Source organism: Pseudonaja textilis, chromosome 13, assembly GCF_049901715.1.
Source record: "Pseudonaja textilis isolate UNSWEBS1 chromosome 13, rPseTex1.2, whole genome shotgun sequence".
NCBI lineage: Eukaryota > Metazoa > Chordata > Lepidosauria > Squamata > Elapidae > Pseudonaja > Pseudonaja textilis.
The window spans coordinates 4,203,873-4,219,558 of NC_142002.1; the positions used below are offsets into that span (position 1 = coordinate 4,203,873).

The 15,686-nt window shown below is 37.5% G+C and overlaps 1 long non-coding RNA gene across 1 annotated transcript; it reads left to right on the forward strand.

The window, feature by feature from the left end:
* The first annotated feature begins 8,322 nt into the window (after positions 1 to 8,322).
* Positions 8,323 to 10,620, forward strand: LOC148124712 (uncharacterized). The gene is made up of 2 exons (XR_015745165.1): positions 8,323 to 8,610; positions 10,434 to 10,620. It is a non-coding gene; the product is annotated as an uncharacterized LOC148124712 (long non-coding RNA).
* Positions 10,621 to 15,686: the final 5,066 nt, after the last annotated feature.

A 15,686-nucleotide genomic window follows, 5' to 3' on the forward strand; every position in this document is an offset into this window, starting at 1 on the left:
TCATTGTACCTCCTACAACGAAATCAAACACCGTCTTCAATGCACAACATCACCATGAAAATAAACACAAACACACATCCTTCACACTCCACACATTGAACCCAAAATCCGCCACACCACATCAACACTACACTGTACAGTAGAATTCAAAAGAGCTACTGCCCTGGGATAGCCTATTTGTGCTTGCTTTTATTATCCTGTACTGTCTGCCAGACAGTAATAGTATTTTAAAAAAGGGATTCCTAGGATGAGATGGATCTTTGAGAATGTGTTGAACTTTCTTAAGGCAACAGGAGCTATAAAGCTCTTCCAAAGAGGGGAGAGGGCAACCAATGACCCTCTGGGAAATGACATTAACTCTCTGGAGTGCTTTCCTGTCTGCCACTGTGCAATTGGCAAACCATACAGAGGTGCAGTAAGTTAAGATACTCTATATGGTGCAATGGTAGAAGGTCACCAGCAGTTTTTAAGTAGGGCATGGAAGTTGGGTCACCCATTGAATTCACAAGATGGCAAATGCAACCTCTTTCCAAAAGGGTGAAGAAAAATGAAATGCAACATTCAAGGAATAGGTGAGTTCTAGCTTAAACTGCAGTTGCTGATATTCTTCTGGGGATGGCTTCCTAACACACATACCTAAGTCAATGCCTTATATTTACCTCGCCTTGGAGTCAATTGTTCAGTCCAGGTGAATTGCCTGGACAAGTTCCTGCAATTTTCTTGGCATTTTTTTAATTGAAATTTGTTTGCTATTTCTGCTTCTTCCTAAGGGCTGACTGACCCAAGGTCACCCAGCTGGCTTTGTACCTAAGACAGGACTACAACTCCCAATCTCCTAGTTTCTAACCTTTAACACTACACCAGATTGGCTCTCTTTAATAAATAATATTTATGCTTAATTCCTGGATTTTCTTGTGAGCTCATCAAAGCAAATCTTTCCTACTTCGGTCGGTAGAGCCTCACATGTACAGTATGTCTTCATCAATAAAGGAGAATATCTGTAGCTCAAGGTTGAAATGTGGAATCCTCGGTGTTCTCTTAGCTTGGAAAACACCAAGCTCAGAGACCACCAAAGATTCCTCGTGTGTATTTGTGTATAAGGTGTGTGCATTTGGATGGAAATATCAATGGAGTGACTTACCTAATTTAGAAAAGCATGCATTTTGAGGGATTGACTCCATTCACATATTGGGGGTTCATAATTTTAAGGCTGTTTAAATATGAAGGGTTAGGAATATTTGTGAAGGTATCTGAATACATGAACAGTGTGACTCTAAAATCTTCCTAAAGGTTAAGATAGACACTTGTGATGCTAAGGGAGTTGGGGACAGAAGTTTAGGAATTTAGGTGAAATGGATCACTAGAAAGCCAACTCTGGTGTCATCACTGCTATTCTTCTCACAAAAGACACCAGAGTTGTCCCTCAATGAGACTGATGACATATCTTTATTCTCATGACTCTACGTTTTAGCTAGAAGAAATAAATGTTGAGAATCTATAAAGATTCTTAATCATCCAAGTCATGGTTGTCCCAAAGGCGCTTTTCCAAAAGGCAACTGGTTATTTATTTATTTTTTGTTACTTGAAAATATTTTGCTTCTCATCCAGGAAGCTTCTGCAGTTCCTGATGAATAACTGAAGAATAACTCAACAACTGAAAAAACCTCTTGGATGACAAGTGAAACATTTTCAAGGAAAAACAAATACGAGAAAGTCCAGTAAAGCATCTTTGGTGTAACTTGAGAGTAAAGAAAAGGTGCTAAATTAACCCAGTTTCTTTCTCTTTCTACATCAGCCTAGGGATGCCACCAAAATTATACTCCACTAATGAGATAGGCCATTCTTTCCCTGCATAAATCACTGTTCTGCTATGGCTTGTCCTTCCCATCAATTTCCTATCAGAGTGACTTCTTGCAGACGGTTTTATTCTGCTTATAATTGGAACCTTCATTTCACCCCAGATTTTGATTGTTAGTCCAAGTCCTGTTTGTTCTAGGGATCAACCTTATGTTTGAGCTATAAAAAAGATGTTGAGACTCTAGAAAGAGTGCGGAGAAGAACAACCAAAATGATTAGGTGGCTAAAACATACGATGAATGGTTGCAGGAACTGGTCTTGGCTAGTCTAGGGAAGAGAAGGACTAGGGTTGACATGATAGCAGCCTTCCAATATTTGAGGGGCTGCCACAGAGAGGAAGGGGTCAAGCTATTTTCCAAAACACCCAAAGGCCAGAAAAGGAATGAACGATGGAAACTGAACAAGAAGAGATTCACCTTGGAAATAAGGAGAAATTTTCTGACAGTGAGAACAATCAACCCATGGAACAGAAGTTGCCTTCGGAAGTTGTGGGAGCTTCATCACTGCAAGCCTTCAAGAAGAGACTGGACTGCCATCTGTCAGAAATGGTGTAGGTCTCCTGCTTGGGCAGTGCCTTGAGCTTGATGACCTACAAGGTCCCTTCCAACTCTGTTAATCTGAACAGGAAGTCACATTTGAACCTTGTAAGGTACATTGAGGCCAAATTCCAACAAATAAGGACAGACAGGAAAATGAAAAGGTTGTGGCAAATATAAAACTAATTTTGATTAAATGTTTTAATGAGCATAAAATGTGTACATTGCACTGAAGTCACATTATTCCTTCTGTACTTAAAAATCCCCTTGCTTACAAGGTTTTGGCAACTTATAAAGGGTTTTCAGAGATTGGACCCAAATGTTTGAAATCACTTGAAGACTTGGGACATCACATTACACATCATACTTTTATGTAAACTAAAACGATGGCATTCTGGAACTAAAGTAATGGTCTTCCATTTCTTGTCCATGGTATTTTTTAATCTCCTCATTTTGGGCTCATGAACTTCACCTTCTTTTTGTTGACCATTGCAACAAAGACAATGAAGTAAAGAGATGGGGACATCCTTGTCTCATTTTAAATAATACATGTAAGCAATACTTTTCAAAGCTAAAATCTAACTGCTAAGTAAGAGGAATCTTCCTCCATATTTCCTCATTTTTTTGTGTTCTCGTAATTTCGCATCATGCATCATCTCTAATTAGCTCAACAAAGCGTAGCACAGCAAATGGGCAATAATTCATCCTGATTTCCGTTTCCCAAACAACAGTCAATTAAAAAATACACAACAGTCTTTATTTTGGATCATCAGTGGGAAAAAAATGAAATTAGCACAGCCAATACTTCTCTTTACACTCTAAGCTCATAGAGTTGATGGCTGCTTCTTCATCAAATACTCAGATATCCCCGTTCATGTGGGTATGGCTGCCATTTTGACTTTTTTGACCACTTATGTATACCCAGGTTTTTATTCTGTAAGCGTATGATCGGCTGTATCTTCCTACCAAAAAATGAGGAATAAATGATGACAAATGTGTAGCTGAGAAGTGATGGTAAAATGGAGTAAGAACTCATAATTCCCAAAGCAAGATTTGATTTGTAACCAACTACAGGGCAGAGAGAGTCATATTCCGTAGAAAGAATTGGCTCTTGAAAATGTTATCCATCAGCTTTTATATTGTAATTTTTATCTGTAATATTTATCTTTAAGTACATTACTTCAAATCTGTCAAAATTCCCAGACTAGTTTTATTCTTTTATAGTTTCATCAGATAAAGATGAGCACATGATAAAACTTTAACAGAATGATAGAGTTGGAAGGGACCTTGGAGGTCTTCTAGTCCAACCCCCTGCTTGAGCAGGAGACCCAAGACCATTTCAGACAAATAGTTGTTCAATCTCTCTTAAAAGCCTCCAGTGATGGAATACCCACAATTTATGGAGGCAATTTGTTCCACTGATTAATTGTTCTCACGGTCAGGAAATTTTTTTTAAGTTCTAGGTTGCTTCTCTCCTTGATTAGTTTCTACCCATTTCTTCTTGGCTCCCCCATTGACCTTGCTTGTCAGAAGGTGGCAGAAGGGGATCGTGTGAGTCCGGGACACTGCAACCATCGTAAATACGAACCAGTTGCCAAGCATCTGCATTTAAAGCAGGTGGCCACGGGGACATTGCAATGGTCACAAGTGTGAAAAATGGCCATGTTACTTTTTGCAGTGCCTTTGTAACGGTCGCTAATTGACCTGTTGTAAGTCGAGGACTTCCTGTATACAAAGACTCTGGGATACAGTTTTGGTCACCACATTATAAAAAAGATATTGAGACTCTAGAAAAGAGTGCAGAGAAAAGCAACAAAGAGGATGATGAGGGGACCAGAGGCTAAAACTTATGAAGAACGGTTGCAGGAACTGGGCCTGACTAGTCTAGGGAAGAGAAGGACCAGGGGAGACAGGAGAGCAGCCTTCCGATATTTGGGGGATTGCCACAGAGTCAAGCTATTTTCCAAAGCACCTGAAGGCCAGACAAGGAATAATGGATGGAAACTGAACAAGGAGAGATTCAACCTGGAAATAAGAAGGGATTTCCTGACAGAACAATCAACCAATGGAACAGAAGTTGCCTTCAGAAGTTGTGGGAGCTTCATCCCTGGAAGCTTCAAGAAGAGACTGGACTGCCATCTGTCAGAAATGGTGTAGGGTCTTCTGTCTGGGTTGGACTAGATGACCTACAAGGTCCCTTCCAATTCTTATTATCTGTTATATTCCTTGCCATTTTTCCTCAGTTCCTTTATCCCGTTCTCTACTATAATAGCTTGAAAAAAAATGCAAACATTCCTTATTTAACGGGTGGCTTTATTGTTAGGTTCTTTGAGTTGTACTACCGATCCATAAAAATAACATGTGTGCATATTATGTAGACAGAGAGTGAAGAGTAATTACAGAATATTTCCCTTTTAGATATGTTTTCCCCTTCCCTCTTATCAACAGTTGATGGCTGATTTTGCCCTGCAGCATTGCAGTAATTTATAACCTTAATTCATGTTTTATCCTTTCCTGATGTAACTGTGGGTGTTCACATTATAACTGTCTAGTAATCTTAACATATAAGCCCTACTAAGCCTTTACTTCACTCATATTTGGTGGCAAATGGCTCCATGTGTTACCTGCAACAGGAATTGTCTTTCATCTTTTGCAAACTGGTTGTTCTTCCTTTTGCGATGAGACACAACTCATTCTAACTCTGTCAAGAGACAATTGGAATCTTCCAGCTTGTCTCTATCTTGTATATATCCATTAAGTCAAATGTTTTCAAATGTTTCAAAGCCCCCTAAGTAGAAGCGGATTCCATTAAATTAGGGATTGATTTAGGTCTGTAGATAACCAATATCTTAATCTTCTTTTGTGTGGCTTTTTTAATTGCCCTTTTCTTGAAAATCTTGAAAAGAGGCAACATACTGTTTCATCCAACTCTGGACTACAAGCAGAAGAGAAGACAATAGAACAGCAACTTATTATTATTTGTGATTACTATTTTCAAATGCTTGCTTGTGCTTTGTACGCATGGTGTGTCCTGACTGATCCTTGCAAGATAAGGCTGGTCCATCAAGAATAAATTCAAGTCAGTCTGCTCTCCATTAAAAAAGTTGGCATTAAAAAGACTAAAATTCTGTGATCTGGATCTCCCCTTGGAATTGTAGCACAGCTACAGGAAAGAAAGGAAGGAAGGAAGGAAGGAAGGAAGGAAGGAAGAAAGAAAGAAAGAAAGAAAGAAAGAAAGAAAGAAAGAAAGAAAGAAAGAAAGAAAGAAAGAAAGAAAGGAAGGATAGAAAGTAAGAAAGAGAGAGAGAGAGAGAGAGAAAGAAAGAAAGAAAGAAAGAAAGAAAGAAAGAAAGAAAGAAAGAAAGAAAGAGGAGGGGAAAGAGGAGGAGATGGAGAAGAAGAAGAAATGAAAAGAGTGTCTAAGACTTAATGAATCCAAACTAAACGCCTCTCCACCAAAATGTCAAACATTTCTTTTAGCACAAAACAAGGCTTAAAGATTTCTCTCCTTTTGTCTCTGGGTTAATTCCTTCAGTGGAGAGAGGGATTTTCTCTTGGGACTGTTAGTGCACAAAGAGCCAAACAACGAATAAGCAAAGGCTCTCAAAGAGTGAGAGAATATAAATAAAATTCATGACTCCTTAAAGAGTTTGTGTTGAAAGAATGTGGAGGATTATTTACCATTAAAGGATAGACTGCGGAATACAGTTGCGCTTGTAAAGAAGAAACAAATAAAAGGAGAGGCACGTCACAGTATTTAGCATGCAAAAAAATACCACTACACCTGGTTACTATTGGTTAGTTAAGATTAGAAAGAGTTTGCTGTAATGTTGTACACTTCTTAATTGCAAGTATTAATTAGTTATGAGCTAAACCATGTCTTCAACCATCATATGTTACTAAGCTCCACTGAATTCAATGGACTTTACTTCTGAATAGGTGCATTTATACCCTGGGTTCATACCGTGCAACTCAATGAGCTGGGCTAACATACAATCAGGAAGTTTGGGGATATACTTTATTTTATAAACTAGGACATTGCATTATCCCTTTATATAATTTGGTGGTTGAATTACATCCATTGCGGGTTGTTTTTTTTTAGCCAAGGTTCAGATCTTGATTATTTTTTTAATGCAAATTCAGAGACATTGTGCAAATGAACTACCAATTATATTGTGAATGGGGAGGGGGCGGGGGGCACACACAAATCTGCCCTTCCATTGTTGTTTATTGCCCTCCACAAATTCTCCACTCTCTTTGGAAGCAGCGTTGATCTGTCAAGGATTATTCCAGTTTGCTTAAGAAGTTGAGCAAGGAAGAATCTTCAACAATATCCTGCAAAACAGACCTTTTTTTTTTTTTTAAATATAAACATCTTCCTGTTTATTATTGAATTGAATCTTAATTGTTTTTCTGTTCTGATAAGTAAAGGACATGTTCGGCTAAGGGGGAAGGCTCAAACAATGATGCTTCTGGGCCCATTTCCAGGTCATATATGAACAAAATTCAAATTAAAATCCAATACTAAAACTGAAACCCTGGTTAGTTTCTGAAACTCTCTCACTAACATCCCTGGTGAGTTGAGGTTTTCCCAGAGAGACTCTCAGTCAAAGGAGACTAACACTCTTTGAAGCAGTTCCGAAAATTATTTGGCTACACTCTTGTTCAGTGTTGTTGTTGTTAGTCATGAAGTCATGTCTGACCCATCGTGACCCCATGGACAATGTTCCTTCAGGCCTTCCTATCCTCCCAGAGTCCATTGAAGCTCACGCTGACTGCCTCAGTGACTCCATCCATCCAACTCATTCTCTGTCCTTCCCTTCTTCTTTTGCCCTCAATCGTTCCTAGCATTAGACTCTTCTCCGGAGAGTCCTTCCTTCTTATGAGGTGGCCAAAGTCTTTGAGCTTCATCTTCAGGATCTGGCCTTCTAAAGAGCAGTCAGGGTTGATCTCCTCTAGGACTGACCAGTTTGATCACCTTGCAGTCCAAGGGACTCGCAGGGGTCTTCTCCAGCACCAGAGTTCAAAGGCCTCTATTCTTTGGCACTCGGCCTTCCTTATGGTCCAACTTACACAGCCATACATTGCAACTGGGAAAACCATAGCCTTGACTTGACACACTTTTGTTGGCAGGGTGATGTCTCTGCTTTTTAGTAGGCTGTCTAGATTTGCCATAGTTTTCCTCCTCAGGCGCAAGCGTCTTTTAATTTCTTGGCTGTAGTGTTAAGTGTACACTTGTTCAGTGTACACTTGTTCAGTGTAGTGCTTTGTAAAGCGAATTAAATCTACAGGCACCCCTACAAGTGAAACCATAAATGAGACGCCAAATGCAACTTTCATGCTTTGGAACTTCTTGAAGGGGTTCTAAAAAAATAACATGACTAGCAATGCAGAGATTTTCCTGTCCAGCTCTCCTAGTTCATCACACTGGAAATTTCCAAACAAGACATGTAAAGAATGAAGAATGGTCTCTGACCCCTTGAGTTTCATCTCTCCAGAAAAAAAAAATGGTTCTGACAACAAATATGAATTTGTACCAGTGAGGGAGACAAGTAAAAGCTGAATATTTTCTGCTTCTCCTACCAAAGAAACATATAGCACCTTGTCAACACAGAGACACACAGCTCTAAGGTTAACAAACTCTTACAGCTATTTTAGGAAATTAAAAACAATCCATCTTAAAAAATACTTTAATACTCCAAGAGTGTAAAAGTAAAACAAATGCAATATTTTGAGACAACTTGGAAAATCATGGCCCATTTGGAAGAGTTTGGGCCAAGAGCTTTTTTTAAATATTTTATCAAGGTAAACAAAATAAAGGAAAAGATTCTCTTGAGTCAATCTCGATGGCTACACACACTTGTAGATTTTTTGGCAGACATACAGAAATGTTTTGCCATTGTCTTCCTCTGTCATTTTTTTTTTGACTCTACAACCCTTGGATTTCCTAAGGATCTACCAACTAAACAGTCACTGTGTTCAAACTTGCTTAGATTTTTCAAATCAGTCAAGGGCTTTCCTCAGCTGAGACAGACAGACAACAATGGATGGTTATTATTATTATTATTTTAAAAAAGAAGAGGTTAAAGAAGTTTTTGATTTTTGATTATTGCAATTGTGCGATAGTTGGATCGGCTTTGCAATTTGGGAGCATGGGTGATAAAGATAACACAAAGAACTGGATTCAAGGAAACATAGCATCAATACCTCCTAACTGGTAGGATGTTTAAATATAAAGATTTGTCTTTCTAAATTGCTGCAAAAAAGTGTGTGTTTTATGCAAATAGGCTCAGAAATTATACATCTGATAATGTGGCATTTGTGTCTAATTTGTGCACGTGCAAAAATGTTGGTTCAATGACTGCTCTGTAAATGTACATTTTCTTAACTCATTGGTTTGTCTGTCATCTGATAGATTTTCCCACCGTCTCTAATCCATCTGTCTTCCATCTATCAACAATGTCTTAAAGAGGGAGCATACTTTAATGTAATGGGGGACATTGTCATTCTTTCTTTCTTTTTCTACGGTGGGCTTATTTCAGGCACCTTGGATAATAAGAATGGAATTTAAGTGCCGATGGGTCCCCAACAAAGATTTGATTGAGTTTTTGCCTGCCGTGTTTCAAGCATTCAAGGCTGTTGATCAGTGAAGAACAAATGTCTGTCTTTTTTTTTCACTCTCTCTCTCTCTTCCCTTCCCTCCCTTTCCCTTCCCTTCCCCTTCTCATCAAACTTTGCTACTAAGAAAACTTAGCTCTGTGAAAAAAGAATCCGAATTCCAGCTGAGCAGTTTTGAAAATAAGATGAAAAGTTAAGCAGGCAATTGGTGTGTATTTAGGGCTCAAAACACCTTGCCTTCTAAGAAATCTTGAAGGAGTTAATCCCTGCTCAAGATAATCCACTAAAGACATCTTTCATTATGATGTTAAAAGCAAGGATCAGTGGTGAGGGAGTATAACAATAGGACAGGGGTACTTTTCAACCCTCCTCCCTCCAGCCACATTCTTCCCCAGTTAGAAACAGAAACGGCTGTTATTCCAAGGCAGAAACAGGATAGGGGACTGTCCTTTCTTGGCGTTAAATATTCAGATCTAAGGAGCAATTGTATACTGTGGGGTTGTATAGAATAGCTGAGCCACTGTATTAAGGAAAGACTCCCCTCCTTTATAACTTGAGTTTTCAAACACGAATGCTGCCGTTAACATTCTTATAATTGCTTCATATGCCAATCTAAGGGAGTTCTGCATCGTCAAACTGTTAGGACTCTCTACCGAAGATACATTTCTCTCTTATTTTAGCCTTATTTTTATTTATTTATTTTATTTCATGTATTTATCAAATTTGTTAGCCATCCATCTCGCAGTTCGAAATGAATTTTAATGCATTATTTTAATTCTAGCTTTTATTTCATTATTTTTATCTTTATTTATAAATGACGGGTTTAATTATTTTAGGGTTTTATTCAAAGAGGGAGGGTGAGTGTTGTTGGAAGACAGTGTTATAAACGAGGTTGCAGTTTTAATGCTCTCAACAGAGGAAGTGCTTCCTTTCAAATGGAACAGGGGAAGTTTTGATTTTTGAAACTAGCATATAAATTGTTCACAATGCTATTGACTTTGCTAGGAACTTCCTTCTTCTTCCCCTTCTTCCTCCTTCTTCCTCCTTCCTCCCTCCTCCTCCTCCTCCTCCTCCTCCTCCTCCTCCTCCTCCTCCTCCTCCTTCTCCTCCTCCTCCTCCTTCTCCATCTTCAGAGTAGCAAAGCTCCAGGTAAGAATATGTAGATAATACTAATACACTCATACAATTATTTTATAATGTTTATAGAATTATAATTTAAACTACTACTACTACAACAACAACAAAGTAATAGGCAGTCTTCAAGGTAACTGTCCTGGAAAAATAGTTATTTCATAAATGTCTGGAAGGTAACAGAACAAAACCAGCTAAAAATGCTTCACAAATAGGGCATTGCTATTGAAAAGATTGCATTCTGATTGATGCACTGAGGTTATATCTTCCCTTTCTGATTTCAACCCAAAGGCTCCTTGGTCCTGGCAAACAGCCAACTAGGAATTCATGGACTTGTCCACATTTTGGATTGGACTCGGGAGCTCAGAAGTCAACACTTCTCCACAACACTTTAGGAAGGTGCAGCTGCATCTTCAAGAACATCTTCTCGAGTAACTTCAGAGTTATAACACAGACTTCAGACAGTAATTAGGACTGCCAACCTGCCTTTAATCGAGGACCTGTATACTACATGAGTCAAAAAAGGGCTGTGAAAATATTTACAGACCCCTCACATCCTGGACATAAACAGATTCAACTCCTTCTGTCAAAATGATGCTACAGAGCACTGCACACCAGGACAACTAGACCCAAGGACAGTTTTTCCCTGAATGCCATCACTCTGCTAAACAAATATTTCCCTCAACACTATCCAACTATTTACTAAGTTTGTATTACTATTATTATAAATCCTCCCATCCTTCCTTTCACCCATCTCCTCACAGTTATGACTGTATGACTGTAACTTTGTTGTTTGTATCCTAAAAAATTTTACTGACTGTTTCCTAGTATGTTTTGATTGCTTATTGCACCCTATGACTGTTATTAAGTGTTGTACCTGATGATACTTGACTCTTAATGAACTCGTTTCTTTTATGTCCACTGAGAGCATTTGCACCTAGACAAATTCTTTGTGTGTCCAATCACACTTGGCCAATAAAGAATTCTATTCTATTCTATTCTATTCTATTCTATTCTATTCTATTCTATTCTATTCTATTCTATTCTATTCTACTCTACTCTACTCTACTCTACTCTACTCTACTCTATTCCATTCTAACTTCATTAGCACGCATTGCAGTAATTGAATCAAGGGAAAATTTTAGGGAATGGATCACTCAGGCTGATCTATTCTGGTCTAGGTTGCTCCATAACTTAATATGCCAATCCAAACTGGGCATTCATGGTTAAGTAGGCCCTTCCCAATTCCTAGGCTTCAAAACTCAACCTTACCCTCTCTGGATTCAGCATCACCAAGCTGGCCTCCCTTCATCCTTTGGGCATATGCCCAGCCTCTCTCAGTTCAGACGGAAAGAAGAAATAAAACCGATTGTGGTTCACATAAGGGGGAAAGGATGCAGCAGGAGGAAAAGTGAACTGGAGCCCTTGACTATAGATGTACCAAAGTTGCCTGAACCCAAAATAAATTTCAGACGTTGCAAGAAAATCTCTTCCTATAAAACAAGATATATGGGCTTTCTATTTTTTTTAAAAAAAATTTAAATACTTTATTTTCTTCTGAGTTTAACCAATGGGACTGGGAAACAGGAATGCAAGATGTGTATTTCTGCCTTCCGGTTTTCGGAAGACGTTGCAACTCTCTTCCTGTTCATATGGAATCCTGTGAAATTAGAGAATCTGGTAGACACGACGGAAAGTTGCTGTTGTAGCAAAACTGGCAATGAAACCCTAGCTCAAAAAAAAAAAAAAAATAAGGATGGGGAGAGAATGAATGAACTGCTTTACTGCAAAGGATTCACTTTTCCCAGGTACAGGCAGTTCTTGACTTACGACCACAATTAAGCCCGACATTTTGTTTGCTAAGCAATACGGTTAAATGAGTTATGGCCCATTTTACAGCCTTTTTTGACTCAGTTAAGCAAATCTCCAAAGTTGTTAAGTTAGTAACATGGTTGTTAAGTGAATCTGGCTTCTCCTTTGACTTTGCTTGTTAGAAGGTCGCAAAAGGAGATCACGTGACCCACTGCAACCATCGTAAATCGGAGTCAGTTGCCAAACACTTGAATTTTGATCACATCACCACAGGGGATGCGGCAATGGTCATAAGTGTGCAAAATAGTCACAAGTCACCTTTTCTAAGACTGTGGTAACTTCAAACGGTCACTAAACAAATGATTTTAAGCCAAGGACTCCTTGTATTGTTGTTTTTGCAACCATTGAATTAAATTTTGTTGAGAAAAACATGTCATCCAATTTTTCTTCGTTGCCCAGAAATTTGAACTGAATGTTCCTCTTTCATATGTGAATACAGACGAGTGGATATTGACAAACTAGCATCCACAGACATGAATAAGGCTTGTAGTATTCATGGGTGTCTTAATCTTGCTTTGATATTTATTTTAGTCATCATTCTTGTTCACGGTTGCGACGATGGCAACTTTCCATTATTTCTATCAGATTCTCTAATTTCACAGGATTCCATTATGAACATGAAAAGAGTTGCAATGCCTTCCAGAAATCAAAAGACAACAATCCAAACATATCCCTGGGGTTAACAATGCAATACTTAAAATATCTGTGATTAAAAAAAAAAGAAAGTACCTCATTTAAAATATCCAAGGTAGTTCTGGTAGTAGGAATTAAAGTCAATCGTAACAATAGGACATTGGATAATAGTAATTATAATTGTTTTTAAGATTGTTCTCTCCCTATATATATTCATACACACACACAACTGCTCTATTGTATAATGAAATGGGGTATTCTGTTAAGTCAAAGATATTTTACTTCTCTAATTAATTTTAAAATAATGCTAGAGGTGAACAAAATCACATCAATTTTACTGAGTAGGAGGAAAAATAAACTGAGATTTTTTTTTTTACAGCAAAGTTTTTAAAAAACCTGAAATGGTCACTTCTTAGATTGTCAGTCAGTTCAATTGTAATTCAAGCTGCCTTCATTAACAGTTTACTATTGTAATGTCCCCCTTGCAAACTCTCAACAAACTCTTGTCTGTTTCAACTTTCTTTGGTTCTGAAAATGCCTTGAAGTCTCCGCTTTCCTCTTTGAAGAAAACAGCAACTGGTTGCTTATTTAGACAGTGTTATTATATCTACTGTGATCAATTAATTCCATCTTTTTAGCCCAGGTGTCTGGGTTTTTTTTCCTTTTAGCCTCTCCAAAAGTCATTCATTTATTGCTGTTTGGTGATAGAAGGAACAGCAGCACAACAGCGATCGTCTTTGGGTTTGAATGAAGAATTCCCTTCACTCCAACCCTTCTGCTTCTTAGATGAAGCAATAACTCAGCTGCCTGATTATCCTAATTAAAGATCCATTTGAGGAACAGCCTGTAGTGCTGAGAATTCAGTTGCCATTTAGCTATGAATGATTGTCAGAGATGTGGGTGGACACGGTGGCACAATTTGTGAGATGAAGCAAGGGAGGAGAAAGGAACCCATTGAGAGCAATGGAGCAACGGGGTGGAACGTTGGATCTTAAGAAAACAAGACAGGATGAACATCAACTCCTTTGTGCTGTGGTGCTGATGCTGAACTTTCCCCAAATGAGAATGAGCATTGGAGAAGCTGGAATAAGCTCTTGCATGCTGGAAAGCAAAGATGACCAACCAGAAAATATCAGAGAGCCTACCACCAACATACCTTCACTGGGAGGCAAAGTCACAGTGCAGTGTCTCACTTATTTTGGCTATGTCATGTGGAGGAATTCACTGGAGAAAGGCAATTAAGCTTGGAAGAGTTAGCAACCAGGTCAGCAAAGAAAATGGTGGCTGGACACCATCAAAACCGACACCAGCCAGAGCCCAGAAGGACTCAAAGAAGCAGGGCAGATGTGGAGAGGCCTGGCATGAAGAGTCGGACATGACTGAATGGAGATCATCATTATCATCATCATCATCATCAATTGTCACGCTTGTAACTTCAATTGGACTAATGTCAGCCAGCTAGCTAGCATTTTATTTATTTTTTTATTTGCTTCCTTCTTCTTTCCCTAGTTTGAGTAGAACTGAGAATGGTCAACATAAAACCTGAGTCAGTCTTGGGCTCTCTAATAAATTGTTTATTAATTGGTTGATCAAACCTTTATTTGATTCTATTTATTATTTTATTTATTTTATTATTTATTTTATTTTAATATTTCATTTCATTTCATTTTATTATTTGATTTTATTTGATTTTATTTATTATTTTATTATTCTATTCTATTCTATTCCTATCCTATCCTATTCTATTGAATATTCTATTCTATTTTCTATTCTATTCTATTCTATTCTATTCTATTCTATTCTATTCTATTCTATTCTATTCTATTCTATTCTTATTTCTATTTTATTCCATTCCATTCATTTTCTATATTCTATTCTACTCTACTCTATTCCATTCCATTCCATCCCTCATTCCTCATTCCAATATTCCTGTTCTATTCTATTCTATTCTATTCTATTCTATTCTATTCTATTCTATTCTATTCTATTCCATTCCATTCCATTCTAATTTTATTTAGTTTAGTTTAGTTTAGTTCAGTTTATTGGTGAAAGGGGTTGCAAAGAATCCAGAATTTACACAAACATGTTGCTGATACAAATAAGTATTGATGCAATAACATTTCTCCTTAAAATGGAGAAATATTTCTTTACCTTTTACAGATCACTTGATATATTTTCTGCATAAATGCCAGATTTCCTTCTCTTCTTTCTTTATCACTTTATTACAATTTAAGGACTAGAGGCTGTGAGGGTTGTGCTCAATTTTTCCCACAAAAATTTGAAAGGAAAAAAAAAACCCTTCTATTGGAAATTGATGTAGAAACAGGATGAATCAAACTGACGATGAGATTACAAAGAATTAGAGACACTGAAAGTGTCATTTTGTCCTTTCCTATTTTTTGGCAGTGTGTAGTCATTTCTTCAATTATTTCTTCGTAAACAAGACAAACAAATATCTAGAAAACAGCTTGTAGCCTTATTAAACAATTTAAAGGCGATAGAACTGAATGCTGTTAAGCTTGATTAGAATGTCCCATTGCAAAAGAAAAGATGCCCTAATGGATGAAGAGACAGGTAGATAATCTACCTATTCAGACTTTATAATTCTATGGTAAAGTAGTGAACAAAAGATTTAAGCTTATTGATAAATATTATATTTTGTTTAACCCAGTTTAATTTTATTGATGATTAAAAGGCTCCAAAGTATATCACGAAATATAATCTAAATTTGGCATTGGATAAAGCAATTTATCAAGTAAAATATTTAATAAATCTTACCTAATAGACTTAAAACCCCAATTCAATGATTTGTTACTAAAAGCCTTGCTTTTGTAGCCACTGTTAAAAATCTGCCACTGTAATCTTAGGATTTTTGCAAGTAAAATTTACAAGTGCAATATAAACTTTTATATACTTAGAAGTATCCCTTTCTGGTTTGGATTTTAAAATACTATAGGCCAGATAACTTCTGTCCAAGATACTTATAAAATTCACAGTACAATAATTAAATTTTGTGCTCCCATAGAAATGTGGCTTGCA